Raw genomic sequence first — 26,526 nt, 5'->3', positions numbered from 1 at the left:
TATACAGGACTGTGTATTAAATTGTTTAGCGCATGGTATTCATAAGGGAGTAAATAAAATATTTTGCTGAATGGTGTGGGTTGCCCACCACAAAATTTTAGTTTCTTTATACAGATGAATCCACTTGGATTTTTGTGTTAAATGTGCCATTGTGAGGAATCCTTACCAGCGTTCCGGTTCTCCAAAGCTAGAGGCAAGATGGTGGCGCCCAGGTCTCCCACAAGGCATGTTCTAATGCCAATTTGTCAAAACATGCGCAGCATCACAACACCAGAGCGTCAAACAGGCGCAATGGCATGATGCCAGTGCGTCAAAAAATGCAGCATCAACGCACAACGTCAGCACGTGACAAATCATGCTCATTTTGTGCGAAAATATGCCTATAAAAGAAGCCAGAACCTTGCAGGCCATGCCCATTTATAGGTTCAACTGGGTGTGATTTATTACTACTATTCTTATTCCTGTTATTGATTTAGGCCTGTTATCTAATTTAAGAACCTTGCTGCCTGAATCGACCTTGGCCTGGACTTGACTATTCTTCTTCCATAACCCTTTTGGATACCGCAAAAGTCTGAGGAAGCCCAACCAGACTTCGGCAGGGCCTTTTGTGGATTGGCTTCTCGCATGGAGGCCTATGAGGCCCAACAGTCACATTTTGGCCAAGCTATGGAAGCCATTCTGGACAAACTCTCAGTGCTCATGCCGGCAACCCCAGTGCAAGCTGCAAGGGGTACGTGATTACCTGTCTGGAAGGGAAAGCACTAGAATGGGCATCTCCCCTGTGGGAAAAGACTCTCCTTGAATTCATGATGCCAAAGCTTTCCTCCAGTCTTTTCGGGCCATTTTTGATGCTCCTGGTCGGGTTGCTTCTTCTTCATCTTGGCTGTTACAAATCTGCCAAGGAAATCGGAGTGCTAGTGATTTCCGCACGCTAGAGGTGAGACAGGCTGGAACAATGAAGCTTACCATGCCGCATTCTACCAGGGGCAATGCACTCAGTTGAAAGATGATCTGGTCTCCCGTGATCTGCCTACTAAATTTGATTACCTCATCGCACTTGCCATAAAGGTGGATACTCATCTCCGTGAAGATCAGTCTAACAAGAGAGGAGTAGGAAGTTTCAGCTCATGCTGGCAACATGTTTCCAGAAACCCATACTTCCCAGCATACCTGCATCTTATTCTCAAACTTCACTGATGAACCTAAGAAAATATGGGGAGCTCAGCTCTCCAAACAGGAGAAACAGCAAAGACATGCTGCTGGGTTATTCTTGTACTGTGGGGGGAAAGCTCATTTTGCCTATAACTGCTCTGCGAAACAGAGAAACTTCCACGCCTAGATAAGTTTGGGGAGACTCACCTGGGCAGAATTGATCCTTTTCCCATAAAGCTTCTCTCAGATTCCTTCTTCCCAAGTTTCTTCTAAGACCATCCATGTCCAAGCATTCCTTGACTCTGGTGTAGCGGGGACTGAGTTTTGCAGGACACCATGTCATACCCCTGCAATCCTTGTTTGTACTTCTTCGAGTTTTGACTGACTCTTATCTTGAGCATTCATTTCCTAGTCATCACTGGAATTACCATATAAATTTAGCACTCTTCACAATGAGAGACTTTCATTCCTCCTCATCGATTCTCCCTCCATGCCAGTGGTTTTAGGGCTACCCTGGCTTTGCCACCACAATCCAGTCATTGATTGGGCTGAAGCTCAGATATCCAGTTGGAGCCTTTTCTGTCAACAGAACTGCTTTCCCTCTAATACTCTCCTGAAGATATTTTCTGTGGCAGTTGATCTTCCCTCTGCTTATCAGGATTTCTCAAATGTATTCAGCAAAAAATCTGCAGAGGCTCTCCCTCCTCACCGGATGTACGATTGCCCCATTAAACTCCTTCCTGGCACCATGCCTCCTCGGGGACATACATACCCACTCACCCATTCAGAAACTAAAGATATGATGGAGTATATCCAAAATAATTTGCAAAGAGGATTCATTCGTCCCTCTTCATCACCTGCTGGTGCAGGGTTCTTTTTCATTGAGAAGGAAGATGGCAGTTTACGACCCTGCATTGATTATCGGGGCTTAAATAAAATCCCCTCTAAAAACCGCTATCCTCTTCCTCTCATTTCGGAACTGTTCGACCAACTTAAAGGAGCCTGTCTCTTCATGAAGTTGGATCTTCGGGGAGCATATAAATGAATCCAAATCCGAGAAGGCGATGAGTGGAAAACTACTTCTAACACCCTTTTGGGCTCTGCAACTTGCCTGCAGTTTTCCAAGAGTACATCAATTAAATTTTTCGAGACCTGTTAGCCCAAAGTGTTGTGGTTTACTAGGATGACATTTAAAGCTTTTCCAAGACTTTGGAGGAACATCTGCTCCAAGTACATGCAGCGCCGATTCAGGGAAAACGCCGCCTGAGGCGGCTCCTGCAATGCCACCCCCCTCCATGGTTTACCAGTCGGGATGGGAGGCAGGAACTCTAATGTGGAGAGCGCTTTTACGCTCTCTCGCATCATTAAAGCCAATTTCCAGATTAAAAATGTGAAGTCCTCTCCCAGTTGAGAAAGAATGCTCTTTTTGCCAAGCTAGAAAAGTGCACCTTTGAAACTCCCAAGATTCCTTTTTTGGGGTACATAATTTCCCAAAAGGGCTTTGAGATGGATCCTGCAAAGATCTCTGCAATACAAGATTGGCCTCTTCCTACCAGTACAAGGTCCATACAGAGATTTATTGGCTTCCCAAATTACTACAGACAGTTCATCAAAGTTCATCAATTCTGACCCTTATCCATAAGGGAGAGAAACCTAACTGTTGGTCACACTCCAATTCTCAGACATCCCAATCCTCTTCTTCCATTCTTCATCGAAGTAGATGCATCAGATGTTGGGGAAGGGGCCATTTTTTCCCAGAGGCTACCATGTAATGGGAAGTTACATCCCTGTGCCTTCTTTTCCAAAAAATGTTCTCCTCCTGAACAGAATTACGATGTGGGAATTCGGGAACTTCTAGCTGTCAAGTTAGCCTTGGAGGAATGGAGACATTTATTAGATGGCTCTACTGTTCACTGACCACACATATCTTGAGTATATCCAAGCCCTCAAACGTCTAAATCCCAGACAGGCTCAGTGGGAACTTTTTGTTTCCCGTTTCAATTTCATCATAACTTTTCGTCCTGGCTCCAGAAATAAAAAGGCAGATGCACTTTCTAGAAGCTTTATTTCTGAAAATCCTTGCATTAAAGACACTGAGCCCATTGTGCCCCCAGCTAAAAGCTGTCTTATTCCCCTACATGCTCTCACAGATCTTGTTGGCACAATCTTCGGCACCTTCAATGTACATACCACCAGAACTCTGTCACACCATCCTCAGTCAATCTCATAATTCCAAACAGGCTGGTCTAATGGGCTTCCATTCTGTACTATATGTGCTGCATCTAAGTCTGGGCACTCTCCTCCCGAAGGATTTCTCCAGCCATTACCCATTCCCTCTAGACCCCCGTCCCATTTAGCCATGGACTTTATTGTGGATCTATCTGTTTCTCTAGGCTACACGGTCGTCATCTGGGTGGTGGTGGATAGATTCAGTAAGATAGCACATTTTATGCCTCTACTTAAATTACCCTTGGTAGTGGAGCTTTCTGAGTAATTCATTCCGCATATTTTTAATCTCCACAGATTTCCGACTGAAATTGTGTCTGATAGATGTTCCCAATTTGTTTCTAAGTTTTGGAGATCTTTGTGCAAAACCCTTAATATTACCCTTCAATTGTCATCTGCTTACCATCCTTAGTCTAACAGTGCCACAGAGAAAGTTAATCAAGCACTTGAACAATTTTTGAGATGTTATGTCTCTTTATGTCAAGACAATTGGGCGGATCTCCTTCCATGGACCGATATTCGCTCACAACAATGCTCTGCATGCCTCTTCTGAAAGATCTCGCTTCTTCTGTGTTTATGGTCAACATCCACTGGCTTTTCTGCAAGATCTGCTTCTCACTAATGTACCTGCAGCTTGGGTGTGATTTATTACTACTATTCTGTTTCCTGTTATTGATTTTGGCCTGTTATCTTTTTTATGAACCTTGCTGCCTGAATCAACATTTGCATGGACTTGACTTTTCCTCTTCTATAACCCTTTTGGATACTGTGAACTGTTTTTGAACTTGCTGATTTCTCCTTGGTCTGCAAAATCCGAGCCTTCGGGCCCTGACAGTCATGACTCGAGATAAACTGAAGAAACTGTGTTATCTAAAGTCATCTAAACTCATTTAATGCATTTAATCTTTCTAAGAACAATACAATACTGTACTACAATTGTTCACATGAAACCTCCATAGAAATTCCTTCATTAGATGAGATGCTTTGACATAGAGATAAGTGAGTTATTTGGGTTTAGTTAATCTGTGTCAAACACACAATATTTTTTCTTTTCTCCATAGTTTTCCATTTTTTACAATGTCTGGGTTTTTATTACTGCACTTCTGTATGCAGTAGACGTAAGTTGCTTATGTGTGTTAGTTGCTAAATGCTTATTCTCCCCAGGAGCAATCAGACTGTGCTGTCATTCCAGTTCATGATCAAATTCCAACTCAAACCTCTTCTTCTGCTGAATGTGCAGGTAACTCTTTATCTTCTGTATCATCGTACGCCATTATATGACTAAAGCAAGTGGCACCTGCAGTGGCCTATAGATTTGGGGCAAATATCTTGGGGTAGTGGAATGTATTTTCAAAATGGCAAAAAAACTTATATTTAAGAGAATATTTCTTTAGACACAAGCTAGTTATATTGTGCATTCTTCATTCAGTCATTATAATGCAGATAAGTAGTAATATGGAATCTCACCCCTTTTTTGAGTCTGGGGAAGAAACACAATTCCCCTGAACCAATGGCAATACCTACCCTTCACAGGGCAAAGGTTATCTCAATAGGAAATCCCATATAGCAGGGAACTCACACCCCTTAAATTATGATATAATGTTAAATACGTTTTAATTAAAATGTAACCATGACACACATACATCCATTTTATGCTGGACGATCTGTGAAGCCTCAGATTTTAAAGCTCTAACTCTAACAGTGAATCCCAGTATTTATGATGAGAGGAGACACTTTCTAAAGTGATGGAGATCTGTTACTATCTATCACAGAACTAATGAAACAAAGGACAGCTGAGTGGGATTTGATAATTACCTGGTGCTTGAATGGAAGACTTTCAGATTTCTTCATCTCATGAAGAGCATGAGACATCATATCAACGGCAAGAAGCACTCGAGGAGAAGAGTATTCACTTCTAAAAAAGTAAAGGTCCCTAATATCTTCTTGCCCTGAGCAGTTATGGAGCTCAAGATAGTACCATTGTTGACACAAGTCATTCATTTCTTTGTCTTTTGAGAAACACAAATGAAAAATTGAAAAGATATTTTCAAGTACTGAGTTCTCTTGATGTTTTGAATGATGTAAATTCCCTAAAAATCTGCTCATTTCATTAGTTTGCACATCGTAATTATACGCTTGCACGAATACCATACTGTCATTGAATATTTTTGGGGCGTATCTAATAACAATATCGTTATTCCCCCAATGTGATGGAAGTATCAAAGTCTTGTCTTGTAACTGAGCATTCAATTGACCTAATGCATAAACAGATGAATCAGGAACTGTTCTGCTGCCAATAAATATAATTACACTTGTAGAGGATGCCCGAATTGTGTTATAGCAAAGTATTTTATTATATTCAAATTCTAATTCATTGCTTCTCATCTTTATTCTGAACTCAGTGCAGATGCCTTCACTGGCGAGATATCTGAGAAATTGTTCATATTCTTCCTCTCCACTCATATCATCAAATGTAATTATTCCAACCCAGGTCCAACCAAAATGTCTCAGTAATTTACTTAAAGCAAAATGATTAGAATCATCACTTTGTACTGTCCGAAAAAAGTATGGGAAGGCAACTCTGTCACTGAGCACTGGGTTTGTAGCACCATAACTGATCTGTAGGGATGGAGAGAAGATTAAGTTCTTAAAGTCACTTAAAGGACAGTAAAATATACAGTTAAATATCTTTCATATACTAATGGCCATATCTGCACTGTTTTCATAAAAAAACAGTCTTCTGCACTTCAATTTCTGCTATTGATCAACAAGCAAGGACTTTAGCCTACACAGATCTTAAAGGGTTTGTATCTTGTCTACTTCAAAATGATCAGCACTCTTGCAATTTTTTTAAATTCTGAACAAGAAAGTAGCTTTGGGGTTAATGTATATGTTTGTTTCACATTAAGGTTAATCTTGCTGCTTCCCTGCAGTTCAGAATTTGGAGGAGGGCGTTCTGGTTTTTAGGTGACCACTCTCTTGAGTGAAGTCGAACAATAGGGACTGTTTCCCTGTGCTCCAACCAGTAGGGATAGAAGGGAGTAGCTCTCCCCTATGTAATACTTACCTAAGTGAAGTGACTTAAGTGGGATTCAGGTAATATTCCTTTCCTGATTTCTGCAGCAGGGGATCTGGACCACATTGCCAAGAAACTAGGGATGCACCAAATCAAAGATTCGATTTGGAATTTGGCCAAGATTCTGCATTTTTCAGCAGGATTTTGATTTGGTGTTCCTACAAGAACACCTAGAAGGTGAACCATTAACTCCTCAAGCTGCTTCCACAGGATTCACAGAATCCGGGATTTGGTTTGGGATTCAGCCTTTTTAGTAGGATTCATCTGAATCCAAGTGCCTGGCCAAACCAAATCTGAATTATTAAAACCAGGTGACACCTCGTCACTAACATACTAAACACACAAACAAATTATGTGTTGCAGACTAGAACTGCGTTTGGGAAAAACAGCACCACCACTAACTTCCGATAATAAAAAATTGCACTGCAAAACTTCAAAAACCTCAGGGATGCTTTGTCATTTGATAAGTCCTACTTTTTCCTCTCTCGCATTCAAAGTTTCACAATTCTAAACAACGTTTTAACACTTTCAACACCCTGCTACATCTACTCACCCAATCTCCTATCCTGATATCTATCACTTCTGAGGTCTTTGTAGTCTATTTCCTAGCTTGGAAAGAAGACTTAACAAAAGGGACAGTACCCTAGCATCCATTCCCTCAGCTTCTGCTTCACTTCTCCTTTCTAATGTCACATTTGACCCTGTCCTCTCATTCATTCCCTAAATCATGCCACGTTTACCTAAAGAACACCTCTCACAACTGATCCTTCCTCGCATAAGAGACTACTGAAATTTACATCCATGCATTTGTCATATTTCATTTAAATGAATGTAACTCAGTGAACTATGGACTTACCTTGTCTAAACTGAAACCACCACAGACTCATACACCTCTCCTCCTGCTTCACAAGTACTGTCCCCTCTCTGTCTGTCCTTGCGCTGACACTTTTCATATACAGGATTCAATTCAAAATTCTTCTAATCACCTACAAATGACTCACCAGTGCCTCACCACTATACATATATAACCCCCCAATTATCAAGTATACCCCTAGATGTAACTAAGAGAATGGCTCAGCATAGGAGGTTGAAAGATTTAGGGCAAGACATAGCCATCTTTCTACATCTAATTGACAAGGGACTCCTTTAAAAATAGTAATATTCATAATTTAAACAGAGAAGGCCATTGGTTTGAACTAGGCATAAAACAGTCCATTTATGTTAAAGTAGAGAACCTGTCCTTAAACAGAGGAGGGGCCTTCAACACCATCTTTCTGCTACATACAATGCTGTTCTAACATGGGCTGTTTCACAAAACTTCACACCTCCATTCATACAACTCATCACATCTCTCTTTGAGTTGCAATGGTAATTGTGCCACAGTAACTACACATCATTCCCTCCTCTGCGAGTTTCACTTGTCTGCTCCATTGTGATGGGTTTGTTGGAAGAGTTTATAAATAACCCTAATTTGGTTACTGTCGCTTTAAATAGCAATTTACCCTTGGAAATCCAGGGCCCTGAGACTTTTTTGCATAATACAATTGTGGGAACTGGTGCAGTGCCTCCACCTAGGGAACACTGAGGAACACACCTCAGGGGATTTATACTAGGAAAAATAAAACACAGTTTGCAACAAAACAAATATAAACTGTATGTAAAATGGTATTTAGTAACTGTAAATGCAAATCACACAATATCAATTTAATCAGGGGAACCTGTGTGGACTATCAACCCCTGGCACAGTCTCCTAAATGCCACAGTCCCACACTCCACACTGGGTGGATAAATGCAGAATAACTCCAGTCAGTTCAATGTCCCTTCATTAAGAGCTCTTATGTCCCCAGGTAGCACTACCTGCCCCAAGGTACCTTTCCCTTGGAAAGTAGTAGCCACTCCCATGTGGCAGGTTCACAAGCAAGACCTGTCCTCACCCTGGGGAACACACAGTGGCCAAAGTATCCACCGGCAGGAGACAGAATCTGGCTCTCCCTGATGCTCAAATACTTTATCAAGCATAGCAAAACGCAACCCTTTCCTTTAAAATCCTTTCATGCAGCACTGTCACTCTCCACAGATCTGGATCTCATTGGTTGCTGCAGCAGGGAACCCTTTATAAGTTCTGTTGGAGACCCCGTACATTTGGCTACTCCCCCTCTCCGAAGGATGCACTGGGGTGTCCAACCTATTGGATGTCTCTCCAGCCTATGTCACAGACAAAAAAACAGGGGAAGGATTTGTCTGATCCCCTACATATTAATTGAGGATTTTCCCATAACAGTCAGTTGAACTGAAGAATCTTCTGAGATGAGTATTGAAACAGCTCTAATGATTACACAACAAGTCCATTTGCCCTAGATTTACTTCTACTACATAAAAATGAAAACCTTCATAGATATACATAAGTCTACACATCTACATCTCCCCTCCTCACTCCTGTATCCAGGATTTTTAACATGCTGTAGTAATTTACTGGAATTGTCTGCCCCTGTCCCATTCAACACTCTTACATGCTCTTACATGCTTTCATTCAAAAGGTGGATTTTGAGACAGACATAATGTTTCAAGTTCAAGGAATAAAAACTTAATCATGGGGGAGGTTGCAACAAAACACATGATTTATTTTCTAGTAGATATTCATTCAGGGGCTCTGCAGTACTGACTTTTTATATGTTTAAAATAACCAATGTCTATTGATACTAAACAATATCTCCTCTTCCACTCAGTAATAAAGGACAACAACCAGTGAAACAACCATGTTATAGGTCTATATGTACATTGGTAATATGTTTGTGAATCTTTGAAATACTGGAAATCATAGACTACATATATGTTATATTTATCCTCATCTCTCCAAATATGAAGTTCTCCTATTTTTATATCTTTATCAGAATTACATGCATTTGAATGTATTAGAAGTTCTCAAATTGTTGATATGTAGTAGAGCAGCAAAGTAACTCTAAATGACTTGCCCTGTAATCTTTTTTTTTTGTAACTTAAATTTTTATTGACAGGTTTTGAAAATTATACAAAGCTGAAAACAGCAAGATAGACATCAAAAGCTAGGGCCGATATGGCCAACAACCAGATCTATGTCAATAAGCAAAGTGATGCTCGCAAATCCCATAGGGAAGGCGAGACACTGTTGACAATATCATAAACAACAGGCAAAAGAAAAATTATCAAGCAGAAGGTACAACATCAAGGGTTCAAGTTAGGACAGTATGAGTTAAAGTTCAGTCTATAGCAGCGGGGTGGGTGTGGGGAGCAACAGGAAAGATATGTGAGGGAGCTCAGGGATGGTCTCTGAGGATCTTAGTGGGGCAGGGCGGGTGCCATACCTCGAAGGTCCCATATGGATCAAATTTTGAGAAAACGGTCTGTTGTATTGTGGATGTGGGCTATGTTAGCCTCAAAAGACCTGTTGCTGTTCACCCTGTTGATAATCTCGGTCATCGTGGGAATCGTCCGGGTTTTCCATTTAGCGGCAATGGCCAATCGGGTGGCGGTCAGTACTTGATTAACAAGTGCTTGTCCACTCTTCTGAATCCGTGGCAGGGGTTTGCCCAACAAGAACACCACCGGGTCCAATGGCACTGGTCTGGAAAGCAGCAAGCAGAGAAGGTCCTGAACTTCCTTCCATAGAGGCTGAATAAGGGGACAGTCCCAAAAAATGTGTAGCTGGGAACCACGGGCACCACAGTCTCTCCAGCAGAGAGGAGAATGGTCGGGGAAAAACTTGTGAAGTTTTTCTGGGGTGTAGTACCAGAACGTTAGGATCTTGTAAATATGCTCCTTCTGTCGTACGCAGGATACCATGTGGGCCGCATTGTCCCATATTCTGGACCAGTCCAAGGCGGTAAGCGGTTGTGGAAGCGCTTGGTCCCACTTATCCATATAATTATGGCGATGTGGCGGAGATGCTTGGGGGGTCGTGAGTATCAAATAAATACTAGAAATGAGACCTTTTTGCGGTAGACCATTGACGGCCAGGACCTCAAATGCAGTGGGTCTAGATGCAATAGCAGGTTTTGCGAAAGAGTCCACGAAGTGTCGGAGTTGAAGGTACTCAAAAAATCTAAGTCTCACAGATGGATTATTGTCCTGAATAGTCTGCAAGGGAAGCAGCATGTGGGTGAGTGGGTGGATAAGATCCCGTACAGTGAAATAGGAAAACTTCGACCACCGCAAGTGAAACGCTGGAGCCATGGCTGGCCGGAAGGCAGGATTCCTCAGGAAAGTGGTTAACAATGACTTGGCCGAGATCAAATTGTGCTTACGCCTGGTGTTGAGCCAAATCGAATGTAAGTGTCTAGTAGCCGAAAGCATCGTAGGAGAACATCTGACAGTAGTTGTAGGACACCAAAAAAGTGCATTCAGGTGGTAATCACGTGCCATCACATTTTCAATGTGACCCCAAGCAGTAGGAGAAGTCCAATGAGACCAGGCTAAGAGTTGTCGAAGATGGGCGGCCTCATAGTATTTCCGTATGTTAGGGGCACCCAAGCCCCCGCGACTGCGAGATGACAGCAGGACCGAGCTGGCCACCCTATGACTCCGATTCGCCCAGATAAAACCTTGAAACAGGGATTGTATTTCCTTAAGCGTTGAGGGTGGAACAGCAACAGGGAGAGTCTCAAATAGATAGAGGTATTTAGGTAGCACACTCATTTTTATAGCAGCCACCCTGCCCAACCAAGATATAGAATAATGAGACCATTGCAACAACTGAGTCTTAGTCTGCTGAACAAGTGGTTTAAAGTTTAGGTCATATAAGTGGGAGTAGGCCGCAGATAGATGGGTACCAAGATAGGATAAGGAGTCTCTCTTCCATCTATAATTGAAAGCTGATTGCAAGGACTCCAGCTCCCTGGGGGTGAGATTTAATGGTAAAGCTTCGGTTTTGTCTAGATTCAATTTGTAGCCAGATAGTGCACTGTACCTGTTTAATAGCTGGTGAAGATTAGGGAGTGAAACAAATGGGTTCGATAGCGTAAGGAGGACATCGTCTGCAAATAAGGCTATTTTATAATGAGACTCGCCCACCGGAACTCCCGTAATGTCCGGGTGGCTCCGTATGGCCGCCGCCAGAGGTTCAATACTAAGGGCATACAGAAGGGGGGAAAGGGGGCAGCCTTGTCTCGTCCCGTTGAAAATAGGTATTGGATTCCGAGATTGACCAGGCAGTTTGAGGTAAGTGAGGGGGGTACTATATAGGCTATGGAGAGCACTGAGATAAGGGCCTGAGAGGTTGAGGTGACCTAGCAAAGAGAATAGATATGTCCAATTAAGCCTATCGAACGCCTTCTCGGCGTCCAAGCTGAGGATCACTGATTTGCTCTGAGTCCTCTGAAGGATCTCGATTAGGTCAATAGTACGTCTGGTATTGTCGCCAGCCTGTCTGCCCATTATGAAGCCTACTTGGTCCCTATTAATAAGTCGCGGTAAGATGGGTGCAAGGCGGTTTGCCAATATCTTAGAAAACAATTTCAAATCGGAATTTAATAACGCTATGGGTCTGTAATTCGAGCATAACGCGGAATCCTTTCCTTCCTTGGGTATAAGGGAGAGGTGTGAAGTCAAAGTGGTATTGGGGATGGCAGTCCCTTGTAAGTACAGGTTGAAAAGTTGCAGCAAATATGGAGACAATATATGCTGGAACAGTTTGTAGTATTTATAAGGGAGGCCATCAGGGCCCGGAGTTTTCCCTGTAGGCATTTGTTTGAGAGTATAGGCTAATTCCTCCGGGGTGATAGCTGCATTGAGCACGTCTAGGTCTTCGGCTGAGAACTTAGGAAGATCAAGGCCTGTCAGGAAGTCAGTTATCAGGTCCCTATGATAGCCTACTTGTGGGAATGGTTGAGGTAAATTATAGAGTTTGCTATAAAAATCGTGAAATTCAGCACCTATTTGTTCTGGGTCATAAGTTAAGCCACCAGAAGAGCGCTTAATGGAAGTTATTCTGGTTTTGGCTTGTTGATCTCTCAATTTCCGAGCTAACAGTGTGTGCTGCTTATCAGCTTTTTCATAGAACATCTGTCTGGTCCAAATGATGGCCTTTTCCGCCTGTCTATACTTCAAAGTGGCTAGTTCCTTGCGTAGTAAACTAATTTGGCGTAATAGGGAGTCAGTGCCCAATAAGTTATATTGAGTTTCTGTGTCTCTAAGTTTTTTATGTAGGGAGAGGTAAGTACGAGTCATGATGAGTATTTTTCTATGGGCCGACAATGCAATAAGGTGACCCCGTATCGTAGCCTTATGAGCCTCCCAAAGGGTAGGGATGGAATCTACCGAGCCCTCATTAAGTTCAAAATAATCTTTCAGTCGACCTTCGATTTGGGCAAAAGCTGTGGAGTCATGCAAAAGCGTCTCATTCAGACGCCAGTGAGACTCTGGGAAGGGGGGCCTAGAGAAATCCACGGTCAAGAGTATAGGAGAATGGTCAGACCAGGAGATAGGCAATATCTCCGCTGCGAACTGTAGGTTAAGAGAAAAGTGCGAAATGAAAAAATAATCGATGCGGGTATGAATCTTATGTACAGGAGAGTAAAAGGTAAATTGTTTGTCTCTAGGATGTTTAATTCGCCAGGTGTCAAACAGTTGGGCCTGTCTCATGGTTTGTCTGAACAATTTGGATAAATTGTGTGCCGCCTGCAGTGTGGCCGGGTGGGACCTATCAGCCACCTGAGAGAACGTCAGATTAAAGTCCCCTCCCAGTATAGTATGTAAGGGGGTATGTCGTTGCGTCATAGCTATGACCCTTTTAAGAAAGCGAATTTGGCGCTTGTTAGGAGCATAAACATTAAGGAGGAGAACCTGAACACCAGCATAAGATCCCGTTAGCAATAAATAATGACCTTTCGGATCGGGAAGGACCTGGTCGACCGACAAAGGACAGTCTTTATGAATAAGGACCGCCACCCCGGCCTTTTTGGAAGGGCCCGAGGAATAGTAGGCCGTAGGGTAGTATTTAGAGTGAAGGCCATAAGAGCTATCCTTAGAAAAATGTGTCTCCTGGATCAAGGCTATATCAGCCCGGGAATCTCTGAGTTCCTTAAGAGTCAAGTATCTCTTTTGTATGCTATTGAGACCTTTAACGTTAAGGGAGATGAATTTAGCCATGGGGGAATAGATAAGGGAGCAGTAGAATAAGCCGTAGGTTAGCTGACATACTCATCAACAAATGTGGTCGACCAAATTCCCCAACCGATCCATGTAACAAGTTATAAACCACAAGGTATTCAAATAAAGTGAGCCCACCATGTATCAATTCAAAACAGACCCACAAAAAACAGATGCGTTGAACCTGAAAAGGCAAAGTGAACCCAAGACAACAAAATAGCAGTAATAAACAGAAAAGAAAGAAAAAAAAATAGAACAACATTAGGTAAAACAAATATTGAAAAATAGTTATTCCAAACATTCCCAAGCTCTGTTCAGCTTAATGACAACTGTGGTGGAAAAATAAAGAAAAATCAGGTGTAGTAGTGGCGGTGACGTACAGTCAACGGCCAAGGAGGAACAATCAGGAACCTCCGGAGGGGGTGAGAAATAACCGTGATGCCAAGGATCACCGCAGTCGATGTAATACACAAGAGTAGGCAACATGTCGTGACACTCACGGGGACCTCATAGGTCGGATAGAGCCATACATGAGCCAATATGGCCCCAGAATGTGGAGAAGATCCGGCAGTAAATCCTCAAGGAAACTGTGGAGGCGATGGGCTCAGGGCCAATGGTGGCAGAACATTTTGTCGCTGGACCGTAAGCCACTGAGGTTCAAAAGTAACCACTGGCTTCTCTCTTGGGCTGGGCCGGGTTGGAGAGGTGACGTCCTGAAGCGGCAAGTTGAGTGCTTTCAAGAACCGAGCGCCATTTTGAGGATTCTGTAAGGTGTAAGTGTGACCTGCTCGATTGACCACCAGCTTAAATGGGAAGCCCCATCTGTAGGGTATGCCAAGGTCCCGAAGCTTTTGTGTGACAGGTTTCATCTCTCTTCGTTTGGTCAAAGTGATGGGAGAGAGGTCAGTGAAGATCTGCACCTTATGGTTGCGAAAGTTCACTGTATTTGCCGCCCTTGTTTTCGCTAAAACAAACTCCTTGGCCTGGTAGTAGTGGAAGCATGTGACTATGTCACGCGGAGGTTTGGGTGGAAGTGGCTTGGGGCCCAACGAGCGGTGGGCTCTGTCAAATCCCCACATATCAGATGAAGTGTCCGGACAGATATGAGTACAGAGGTCCTTAAGGTAACCCGGAATGTCTGCCGGTGTTACCTCTTCAGGGATTCCCCGAAACCGCAGGTTTTGTCTGCGCGACCTATTTTCCAAGTCTTCGCACATGTCCCGTAATAGGTACACTTCCCCTTTAAGGGCGGCATTTTCCTCCTCCGTATTAATCAATCTCTGTGCAATATCGTCTGTGAATGTCTCTAGCTTATCAGTCCGATCGCCCAGATCAGTCACATCCCTCCGGACCTCTTTCAGGGCCACATTTACTGCCGCCGCAACCGACTGGGTAATGGTGGCCGTCAGGGCAGACTGTAGGTGCGCCAGTTGGTCTGCCAATATTTGGGCAGTAACGGGCTGCTCGGCTTGTTGTTGGGCCGGGAGGTTATCAGATAGGAAATGTTGTGGCGACTGGGAGGCCATAGAAGGCGATGTACTCACAGAGTGGTTTGGAGAGGCAGCAGCGTGGGGTGAGCTTGGAGGCGCACTATCAGAGTCGGCGCCATCTTGGGGAGTGTGTCGCAGGCTCCGACTCGGCGTCTTCTGCAGGTAGGGAGACATCGTGGTGCGCTGTTTTTGCCGGTTCTGCCGTTTCCCCATGGTCTGGCTCAGCAAATGTGCATCCCGTGCTGCAAGTTATTGCTTTTAGAAGCTGATATGCGGGAGTGCAGAGGTCCCAAATCACGGAGCTCCTACTCTTTGCGTCCGGTCAGCAGCATGGCTAAGGACCGCCCCTTGCCCTGTAATCTTTATAATCTGTATAATGTAATATTATCAATGTACCCCTGCAAACAAGGGCCGGTTTTTTGCTTTGGCCAATCACTGCTGTTGATATTCCACTAGAGTTTCATGGACCAACTGCCTGTTATGGGTCTGTCACACAATCACATAGAAATAAAAATAACTATGACTATCAAATACAATCACAGGTTCAATACCCAGGCCACCATTGTTAACCACTTGACTGCCACAAGTCATAAGTGTTGCTTTGCCAGTGATTAGAAAAACAAATATTAGTGCAGTACATTTTATGTTTATAAGTATCAGTTACAGTATTTCAATGTGGACTATGACTTGATTCCAACTATTCTAACATTTGAAAATATCTTTGATTATTTGTTTCAGTTTACAGGACAGGACAGATCCTTTTTTACCTGGGAATATCCATACAGAGTGAGAATCTGGGCTATGGGTACAGTTGTCTCTGAGGTGAGATCCCCAATAAATCCAGCAATGTTTCTCTTTCCCACACAGGAGTAATTGGGAACCGGCTCCCTGGTACCAGATAATATCTGGAAGACATTCATCATGGCTTTCTCTGAATCTCCACAGGAATCATATATATAATATCCCAGGGTCACATTGGGTAACAACATTGGATTCTTGTTAGTTTGGTCAATGGCAAATAGGAAATCAACAATATGGCGAAATCCCTGTTGATAAGGACTGAAATAATAAAAAGCAAATATAAGATTGCACCCCAAAATGTTTTCATCATGATTTTACTTCTATCAATAATATGGATTGTATTTCATCTGGTTTGTCCAATTACAAAGATCTCAGTCAGCCCTGATCAAAGGCTGTTACAGTTAATCATCTGTACCATTACTCCAGTCAATATTTTCAGAAAAGCAAACTAGAATAGAAATAAAGGAAATCTTTCTCATAACACAAATCATTTATTACAACAATTCTGTAACCAGAGCAAGACAAGTCCCAGTCTTGTTAACATTTTATAAAGAGTTAGAGAAGTCACTAACCTGGACCTCTGTGTCCTGTATCCTAATAAGATGCCATGTTCACTTGCAGGTAATTAATTATGGGAGAGGATGGACATTTGCACAAGGTGATTTTGTAGTTGAACTATAGCAAGCTCATAGAACAGGTAAGTGAAACAAAACAGAGCAAGAGTCTAAAGAAAATGGAGGTTGTCAGGAGGCATGGAAAACTACGAAAACACATCAGGAGCACAATATCTGAGCACCCAAAAGCTGGAAGGTGAAATCTAGATGATAGTAAAAACTCAGACTGGATCATAACACTTTTTCAAGACCTAATCATACATACAAAGTAACCAGTGCTTGAATTTGGGTGAAAAAACTGGAGAGATTCCATATCTATAACAATAAGTCAAATCAACTGGACTTGCTGTATTTTTTTACTTTTGCTTTAAAGGCATTTTGCTACTCATCCGACTGACTTTCTCAATTCATTCAAACCAAAAGTGATATTAATGAGCTCAAACAAAAATGCCATTAGAGAGTACGGCCAAATTTACTATGCTCAGTGAGAGGCTAGAAGGCATCCTTGAGAAACATAAAGCTGATGTATTGCAGATTAATCTTAATACACTTAGGCAGGATACCAACGATTACCAAGAGGATCGGGTGTATAATTGGAAGTGGATCTCTATAAGGTAGAGGAAACGGGTTGCTTCTAAATCAGGGGAAAGAGAGATTGAAAGTACATTTGGGGTCTCTGATAGCTCTGTGAGCCCTTTTTTATACTAAGGTCTGGGGAAAAAAAACCCGAAGGAGGAGGAAGCAAAAAACCCAGTGATATTCCAATCCTCCACCAGAAGAAGGAACTCTAGTTGCGAATATCAGCCAATATGATTTGTCTGAAGCAGAGATAGGTGTTCTTAATAAAGGCTTTCAGTATGTTCCTACTAATATTGGTGATAAATTGACATTAAGGGGGTTATTTACTTAAATCTGAATTTATCTCATATTTTATTTTTAAAAAAAAACCCACAACCAAACTCACATACTCGATTTGATCTTATTTATTTATGAAATAGCCAGAATTAATTGGATCACAGAAAAACTTGATAGAATTGAGTGAAAACTCGAATCAACCGAATTGTTCTGGCTTATTCTCTTTATTTTTTGAATTTTTGCCCAACAATCTTGAAAAAGTTGGATTTTCAGGCAAACCACCCCTTGAAGACCCCAATAACTTCAATTTGAGATACATGTAGGTCTGAGATGGTGGATTTTCAGATTCTGGCTTTTTGCAGCAGTGGGGTATCATACATTCTTTGAGTTTTTTCCAGTCGGACTTTAGTAAATAACCCCCTAGATATTGAAGTACAAAAATATATTCAGAACATTAAGAGTAAAAGCCTTTGTTGAAAAGATTGATGTGACAAAAACTCACCCAGTGGGCAAGCGGAGATGCCCACCGCACCTTTGGCAGGGACGCCTTAACATTGGTCTTCCTTAAAACATTGGTGATACTGTGGCTTAGGGCGCGCGGTGCGCACTTTGAGTTTTTATAGGCGCACTTGTGCTGAGTGTTTTCGTCAGCGCGCAATGGTGTGAAATTCAAACAGTATTAAAGGGGACTTGGCGTTTTTATCATTGCCCATTGTTAGGTTCATCTTTTGAGAGTTCCTGGGTGCTATCCTGATTTATCCTGCGTTCTGATTCCTGTTTTGACCCTGCCTTGACTTTCCTGATTTCTGTGATCCTGACCTCTGCCTGCTAAACTGACTATTCTGATATCCGTATTCCGACCTGTGCCTGTCTTGACCATTCTGATTGAACTCCCGGCTTTGACCCTTGCCTATCTGACTTTGCTTGAATTCTGCCCGCACCGATCCGGCCTGTTTGACTACACTTTATGTCTGCTCCTTGAACTGTGATCTTTTGCCTAAAGACTTTATTTACCGATCATGCCCCTCTGCTCATCCAGAACCCTTAGCTTGGCTCCTCTCTTTATAAGACCTGGCGGCATCCAGTTAGCCGAGGGCTCCTCCCGAGGTGAAAGGTGGCTGTTAAAGGCAGAAGCAAGAGCTGAGACCAGGGAGCCTAGCTTTGGTTCTGGATTCTGGGTGCCAAGTATGACAAGTGACAGCAAGAATACCACTGAATCAGAAAACATGGCTGAAACCGACAAAGAGAATGCATTTGTTTATGAGAATAGCTGGTTTGACTACTCTAAATATCGCACTAAAAGAAAGTTTAATCCACCCACTAATAACCATGTGGTTGAAACATTTATTAAGGCAGTTGAGAGGGATATTGCCAAACTACTTTGCCCCCCCCATCAAACAGAGTGGTAATCTAACTAAAATGGAAAAAGAAGCATTACAAAGTTTGAGTAAAGATGATTCTTTAATTATTAAACCAGCTGACAAGGGAGGCGCCATTGTGGTGACAGACAACTGTGTGATAGCGACTAGTGATGGGTGAATCTAACCTTCTTTGTTTCACTGAAAATTTGTGAAAGATTTTGCTCTTCACTAATAGGGACACTTCCATTTACTAGCTAAAGACTCTGTAAGCTATATTAAGCTAGAGATAGATGCATATATTCATGAGTTGAAACAATTGGCATTTTACTGGAGAAAATCAGAAGGTTTCTACAGGTGGATAACCCAATTACTCCAGTGTTTTATTTGCTTCCTAAACTTCATAAAGATCTTTGTAATACACCTGGCAAACCCCATGTTGTAGGGATGGCATCAGTCTTTCAACCAATGACCACTTTCCTGTATAGCCACCTTAATCTTGTTGTTGTCAATACTAAGTAATAAATTAATGACACTACTAATTTTATTAACAAAATCAGGGTTATCACAGATCTTCCAGATGATGCAATGTTGTGCTCAATAGATGTGACATCTCTTTACATCTCCATCCCCCATGATGGGGGTATGATGGTGATTCAGCAAGTTCTCAACACTATGGAATTACCAGAGGGAGTACCTGAAATGCTTTTAACATTTTTGCATTAGGTCTTGAACAAGAACTACTTTCGTTTTGAGGGTAAGTTCTATGAGCAGAGCCAGGGCATGTCGTTGGGTTCTAATGCAGCATAGACCTATGCTAATTTATTCATGGTTCAGTTTGAACAGGATTTATTTATTGAATACTGGTCTAAGTCTAAGATAATATTGGCTTAACCCTGCTAGTTTTCACCCCACAACACTAATGGGCTTCCATATAGCCAGCTACTTAGAGCCCGCTGCATTGTAAATGACCCTGAAAGATTTGAAGTAATGGTGGCAGAAATTATTTCACATTTCAATAATGTGAAATAATGGTTAGATTACATTGGAGAATGGTTTGGAGAAAGTAATGAAAGTGGAGAGAGAAACTATTAAGTAGAAGGCAATTAAAAGAGAAGAACAGACTAGGAAAGAATTTGAAAGATTGTCTGGAACATGCCTTGAGTGATCCCCCAAAGGAACAGAGTACATGTTTATTAGGAACCAAAGGTATGTAGGTAGCTGTGGACAGTGTGTGGATTTTGCAAAAGTTGTTCACACCGTAGGACAGGAAAAAAATTCTAACTATAAATTTATCAACTATAAAATGGTTTGGGATCTACATTTTAAAATGGTCCTTGTGGGAAACTGTATGTTGGGGAGACTACAAGGCCACTTACTATAAGGGTGGGACAACATAGGAGCGATATCAAATGTGGCATGGTTTTTACTGTAATCTCGATGATGGTTTTTTCGATGACGGTATATTCATTAACCAAAGCTTGTTGTAGGCATATCGGTTTTAGTGTATTTTAATCCTATTTTAAATAATTCTATTTTGATCTTTGATTTTAGCTCACTTTTGCACTAATTGGTTATTAATATATATGGAATATTAATATGATGAAGACAGACCTGTTGAAGAGAAATTAAGATTGATGTGTCATTATATTCTTCACCCAGAGTACACAGTGTAGGGTGTTTGCACTTTACTTGCACTCTTTGCACTTTCAGTGCTATTATAGATTATACATTTAACACTTTATATGACTTTTCTTTATTTATAATGTGTTTTTAATCTTAATCTGTGTTACATATGAGATGTGTTTGTTATATTATGCCTCCTCTCATTGAGAGATATTAGCTGTGGTTATAGTATTTGGTTATATGAATAGGTTAAGCATCCAGTAGGTGGCACATGGGGAATAAGATATGTAGATCTGGCACATGTGCAGTATAATAGAAGAGGCAGGGAAGCCATGTTTGGTTTGGAAATAGTACTGCCCATTACAACTGCTACCAGATTAACAAGATACATTGAAGTCTACGGATGGCAATTATTAGTTCATAGGCATCATTTTTACGGCGAAAATTGGCAAACAATTTCCCTCATCACTGCTTTGGGCTATAGACACAAGAAACCCCTTGTCAAAAGGGGACTTGGTGTTTGAAAGTTGGGTTGTTCTCCAATACACCAACTTGTTCACCTTATAAGCCTGAGTGCTGTGTTTGGTATGTACTAAATTATATGTTTTAATGACTTTGTAAGTATACATTGTTGTAATTATATGCTTTTATTAAAGCATTTATTTGCAAACCGTAAGTGTCTGTACTAATGATGTGCTGTGCAGAGTAACTTTTGTATCGGGTCCATCTCAATCCCTTTAGAGTCCCAGAAGCCCATAGGCAGGCTAGTTATAACCTACTTATTACTCTGTCCTCCTATGAATTATCATCCTCTGAACTCTCGATCCTAAACAAAGGATAAGGGTTTGTACCAACCTATAAGGTGAATGTAGAGGACTGGGAAATCGACTTTCTTACATTTATTCGTAAACTGAAACTTAAAATGTGATATTCAGAATGTAATGGGTCTGAACCAGTGAGTATTTTAAAAAAAAATCAAGTACAATGATACCAGAAGTGTAAGAATACCTGGTAGTCCAGTGGGGCAGCAGGAATGCCATGCTCCTTGCGGAGACACCTGCAGTGCTAGTCTCCTTTGCACACCAATGCATGCTTGATCCCGGTTGACGTGTATTTGTATGCATGTTGATCCTTTTCTCTTCAGAGCACCTCGTCATTGCGGTTGGTGTGAAATTTGAATATTTAAAGGGACCATGGGCAATAATAATTAGCCTATCTTCATAGTTCCTTATATTGTCTGATCCTTGCTCTTGACACTGCCTGTCCCTGACCTTCTCTTGCTTGCTGCCCGACCTTTGACCCTACATGACTTTCTTGGATCCTGTTTTGTACTGCGATATTGGTGTGTTTAAATCGATGTATGACCTCGGCTACTCTCTCATCTCTTGAATCTGTACTGCTTCGCCTAGTATCATCATCATCATAATTTTTCATATATCGCCGTCAAGATACGCAGTGCTTTACCTAAGTTATAACAAACAGGGAATAAATGGTGGATAACAAACCAGGGTTACAGATACAATAGGATTAGAGGGCTCTACAAAATAGAGTTTACAAAGTAAAAGTTAAGGTAAAATTGGGACATTAGGATTTTAGAAACAATTTTGTGATTTTTGATACAGCAATGACTGATTAATTAAGGTAAATTGAATAAGCTTCTTTAAACAGGTGGGTCTTTAAGGAGCGCTTGAAAGTTTGGAAAGAAGGAGAAAGTCTGACAGCTCGAGGTAGAGAGTTCCAGAGAAAAGCAGATGCCTGAGAGAAGTCTTGTAGACGAGAATGGGCAGAAGTGATGAGAGGAGAAGAGAGGGGAAGATCAGACACAGAGTGAAGGTTGCGTGAAGGAGAGTATTTGGAGGTATCAACCAGGCCAGTCCCTTGAGCATGCTCCTTGTTTTTCATTCCAGTTACAACGTTTGTCTGCCCAGAACTCACTCCATGGTCCACTTACATTAAGACCTGGTGACACCCAAGTAGCTGAGGGCTTGTCTCAAAGCCAAAGGTGGCTGTTATAGGTGGAAGAATGAGCTGCGCCTGGGACCTTGGCACTAGTTCTGGGTTTGGGACTTCTTTCATAACAATATGTGAATAATGATTATTTCAGGCTTTTGAACATGTTGACCTTTTAGAAATGAAAATGGTGTGGGTTATGAATGAGAAATGTGTGTACAATTTGAGTTGTATTGAACAAGCAGCCTTACATTATTTACAAAAAAAATAATGATATTATTATCCATAAAGCTGACAAAGGGGAAGAATTGTGGTACTTGACAAAGAAAAGTACAATAGTGAGGTGTTAAGATATTTGAATACTCAAGGGCACTCCACTAAAATTGGGCATGACCCAACCAGTAATATCAAAAAGCAAATTGACCTGATGGCAGAAGAAGCATGGCTATATTCTGTTATAGATGACACAGAGAAAGAATTTTTGATCACTGATAACCCGAGGATTCAGGTGCTCTACCTACTAAAAGTGCATAAGACTCTTGTCAACCCTCCAGGTAGACCAATAGTTTCAGGTATTGGATCAGTACTAGAACCCCACTTTTTACAAAAAGAAGTAATGAAAATGAATATGTGCCTTATAGACACTACAGACCTTCTTTGCAAACTCAATAAATTAGATTTACTTCCACCATGGTTAATCTTATGTGGAATAGAGACATCCCTCTATCCCTCTTGGTGAAGGTATGGCCTGTATAGAGGAAGTGTTATTAGAAACCAATCTGCAAAACCAGAAGATTTTCTTTGTTCTTGATTGTCTTTAAATGGTGTTGATTAAAAATGATTTTACATTTGAGAATGAATACTATTGCAAGGCATGTCGATAGGTGCTACGGATGTACACCACCTGCAAAAGAAGTTCTTTCAGAGAAAGAGGGGAGAGATGCTACAGTAGCTTAACCAATGGATACAGATTTAGTATAACAATTCATCAAAGACTCAAAATCAGGAAAAGCATCAGGTCCTTATCACTACATAGTGAAATATTACTGCCTAACATCACATGACACACACACACACAATGGGAAGAGGACAATCTCAGAAAAATCCATGTGTCTGTGAAGCCTCTAGTGAAGAGTCTACAAAATCATATACAAATAATATCACACTCCTTCATGAATCTGCAGACTCAGGGCCAATCCAGACCTCTCAGCTTGTTTCAGAGGGTGTGGGGAATGGGGGTCCTTTATACCTACTGGACCTGGATCAGGAATTCTGGAAGATGGTAGTGACTCTGCTCTCTGAGGTCTTACTTCACACAATACAAGTAGCCCCACTCACATTTATACTAGTCATTAAAGTAAGAGCCATACACCCCAAACATTCCACAGACTAGTTACTCACATCCCTATTTGCAACAAACTGGAAACAACCGCAGATCCCAGGATCACAGACACTGATTACTAAAGTAAATTGGATCAGAGATAAACTTCTGGACAGGAGATATAAAGGGAAGAGGAAATGGTTTCCATGGGCTCATCACCTAGAAACCCTGCAGCTGAGAGACAATTACACAACCAAAGGTATCCTGTATGTAACACAACAACCATGAGTATGATGAGTATGATGAGTATGATGAGTATGATGAGTATGATGAGTATGATGAGCATGACAGGTATGATGCATATGATGAGTATGGTGAGTATAATGAGTATGATGAGTATGACAGATATGATGAGTATGATATATTTCCTTTCTCCAACACTACTTGCCTCGATTTCCCAACACAATACAACTGATATATTATATAATGTGGTGTTACCCAGCACAGTCGCTGTGTATTATTTAATTGATACAATGAACTGCGACACATTATGATGCCCATTGACACAACCTTGTGAAACAATTTGTCACTATCATTTGTTAAACCTACTTTTAAAGTCAATACAAATACAAATACAATAAAAATCAATATAAAACTCAAATAAAAAAAATATATATAACTTACTTAATACAGAAAATGTCCTGATAACCATCTGAATCGAATGGAGCAAGCAAGGTATTTAAATGTGCAGTGATCAGGCCTCCTATCATTATATCTCCTTCCTTTATATATTTCACTTCTTTATGTGCTTTAGTTATTTGCAAGCGACAGGCCTCACTGAAAGGCTCGACCTCAGATGTGAAGGGTCTGACACAACACATTATACAATAAATCAGTATTTCAGTGGGATGAGCTGTGACTCCCAGCATTTGTCTCATACAGTCCAATGTATCTAATAGAGAGAGGAAGGTCAGAGAGATTCCCAGCAGCAGCAGCAGTAACACCGAGAGACACAGGGGCCCCAGGGTGCAGGTGCCGGAGTAAGGGGCCCGGCTAATCCAACCCTCATTTTATAGAGAACAGAGAGAGGATTTGCACAGTAGAATGAATATAGACACAGTCACCTGGGGGAGCTCAGCTCTATTCTGGGAATAGTACATGTAACTGACATTTAGACTGTGGTCAAATTTATTTTTGAACTGTATCACATTCTAATTCCAAACTTTAATATGTCAGGACTGAATGTGACATTATTAACATCAGTGGAGAAAGGTTTCATAGGCTGCTAAATACATTGAGAGACATTTGGCAAATTTACTAAAGAGCAAATTGTGTGTTTTTGACAAAATCATCAATTGACTAAAGGTCAAGTAATATACTGTGTTGGTAAAATACCTTATTACTGGAAACATTTGTGCCATTTTTCCTCAAGTTATCATGTGAAAAATCGGAAAGTTTCCAGTCTTTACCCTTTTTTGACAAAGTGTTTTTTGCCATTTTCTAACTTGCGAATTGATACAATGAAGCTACATCCAAAATGACAGTCAGTGACATCATATCCTGTATTCCAACAAATATGTCACATGTAAGCAGCAAAATGCAGGCATTTATTCATCTTTACCAATAATATTATATTTATTTTGTATTTAAATTATTATTTATCTATTAATCATTTTAACATATGACTGCCATCCTCCCACAAATACTTTTTTAGACAATGCTCAAATGAATCTAAATAAATACTTTCAACTTAACCTGTTGATTGTTTGTGGTTCATCCCAGTTTTAACATATGCATGCATTACTTCACTCAGAAATGTTGTTGCAATTTGTTATAAAAGCTTATCATTGTTGTTGTTGAACTGTAACAATAATGATTTTTACAGCCTATGACTTACTCAGCTAACAAGAGAGTGTGTTCCTATAACCCAAATTAGGTGCCCTTATTCAAATAAAAAAAGGATTTTTTATTTATCAACTATTAGTTGAGGTCTGACAAGGTCAGAACATACAATAGATTATAGAAAAATAGAAAAAGAAACCCCACCAATAGTTGTGGTTATAGAATCGTTCGTCAATTCTATAACCACAACTATTGGTGGAGTTTCCTTTTCTATTTTATTTATAAGAGAGTGTGTTCCTGTCTGGCCTCCTGGCTAGACACCTCTTTTCTGGCCTCCTGGCTAGACTTCTCCTGTCTTGCCTCCTAGCTTGAATCCTCATGGCTTGCCTCCTACCTAGACTCCTCCTGTCTGGCTTCCTGACTAGACTCCTCCTTTCTGGCTTACTGGCTAGACACCTTCTGTCTAGTCTCCTGGCTGGAAATCCTCCTGTCTGCCCTCCAAACTAGACTCCTACTGTCTTCCCTCCTGACTAGACTCCTCCTGTATGCCCTCCTGGCTAAAAGACTCATCTTGTCTGCCCTCCTGGCCAGACTATTCCTGTCTGCCTTCCTGGCTAGACTCCTCCTGTCGAGCCTCCTTGCTAGACTCTTCCTGTTTGGCCTCCTGACTAGACTCCTCCTTTCTGGCCTCCTGTCTAGACTCCTCCTTTCTGGCCTCCTGTCTGGCCTCCTGGCTAGTCTCGTCCTGTGTGCTCTCCTGGCTAGGCTCCTCCTGTCTGGCCTCCTGGCTAAACTTGTCCTATCTGGCCTCTTGTCTAGACTCCTCCTGTCTGGCCTCTTGTCTAGACTCCTCCCAGTTTGATTCCTGTTTAAAGCCTTGGCTGAGAATTATAATTTCTATGAAACATAGATATTGGCTTTAATAAGTGTATAGTTGTGTCTACTTTGTGATCTTTTTGGTCATTAAAAGATACAGTTAATTCAGAAGATGCCATAGTAACTCTCCATCTTTTGCCTTGCCAAACTACTGCACATGCTCAGTCTGCTCTTGGCTGATGTCACTGACCTGAGCTTAAGGAACACTATTCTTTTT

General features: G+C 41.4%; 1 protein-coding gene across 2 annotated transcripts in view; it reads right to left on the bottom strand.

The window, feature by feature from the left end:
* Window positions 1–24,357, bottom strand: part of LOC121401515 (vomeronasal type-2 receptor 116-like) — a 76,255-nt gene extending 51,898 nt beyond the window's left edge. For both annotated transcript variants that reach the window (XM_041586561.1, XM_041586558.1), the window contains exon 1: window positions 24,276–24,357. The gene's annotated coding sequence lies outside the window, so the exon portion shown is untranslated. The remainder of the gene's footprint in view (window positions 1–24,275) is intronic.
* Between the last annotated feature and the right edge of the window lie 2,169 nt (window positions 24,358–26,526).

The sequence above is a fragment of the Xenopus laevis genome, chromosome 1L (genome assembly GCF_017654675.1).
Source record: "Xenopus laevis strain J_2021 chromosome 1L, Xenopus_laevis_v10.1, whole genome shotgun sequence".
NCBI classification, from domain to species: domain Eukaryota; kingdom Metazoa; phylum Chordata; class Amphibia; order Anura; family Pipidae; genus Xenopus; species Xenopus laevis.
Note: the sequence above shows the minus strand (reverse complement) of the source record. Positions and strands in the feature narration are given on the sequence as shown.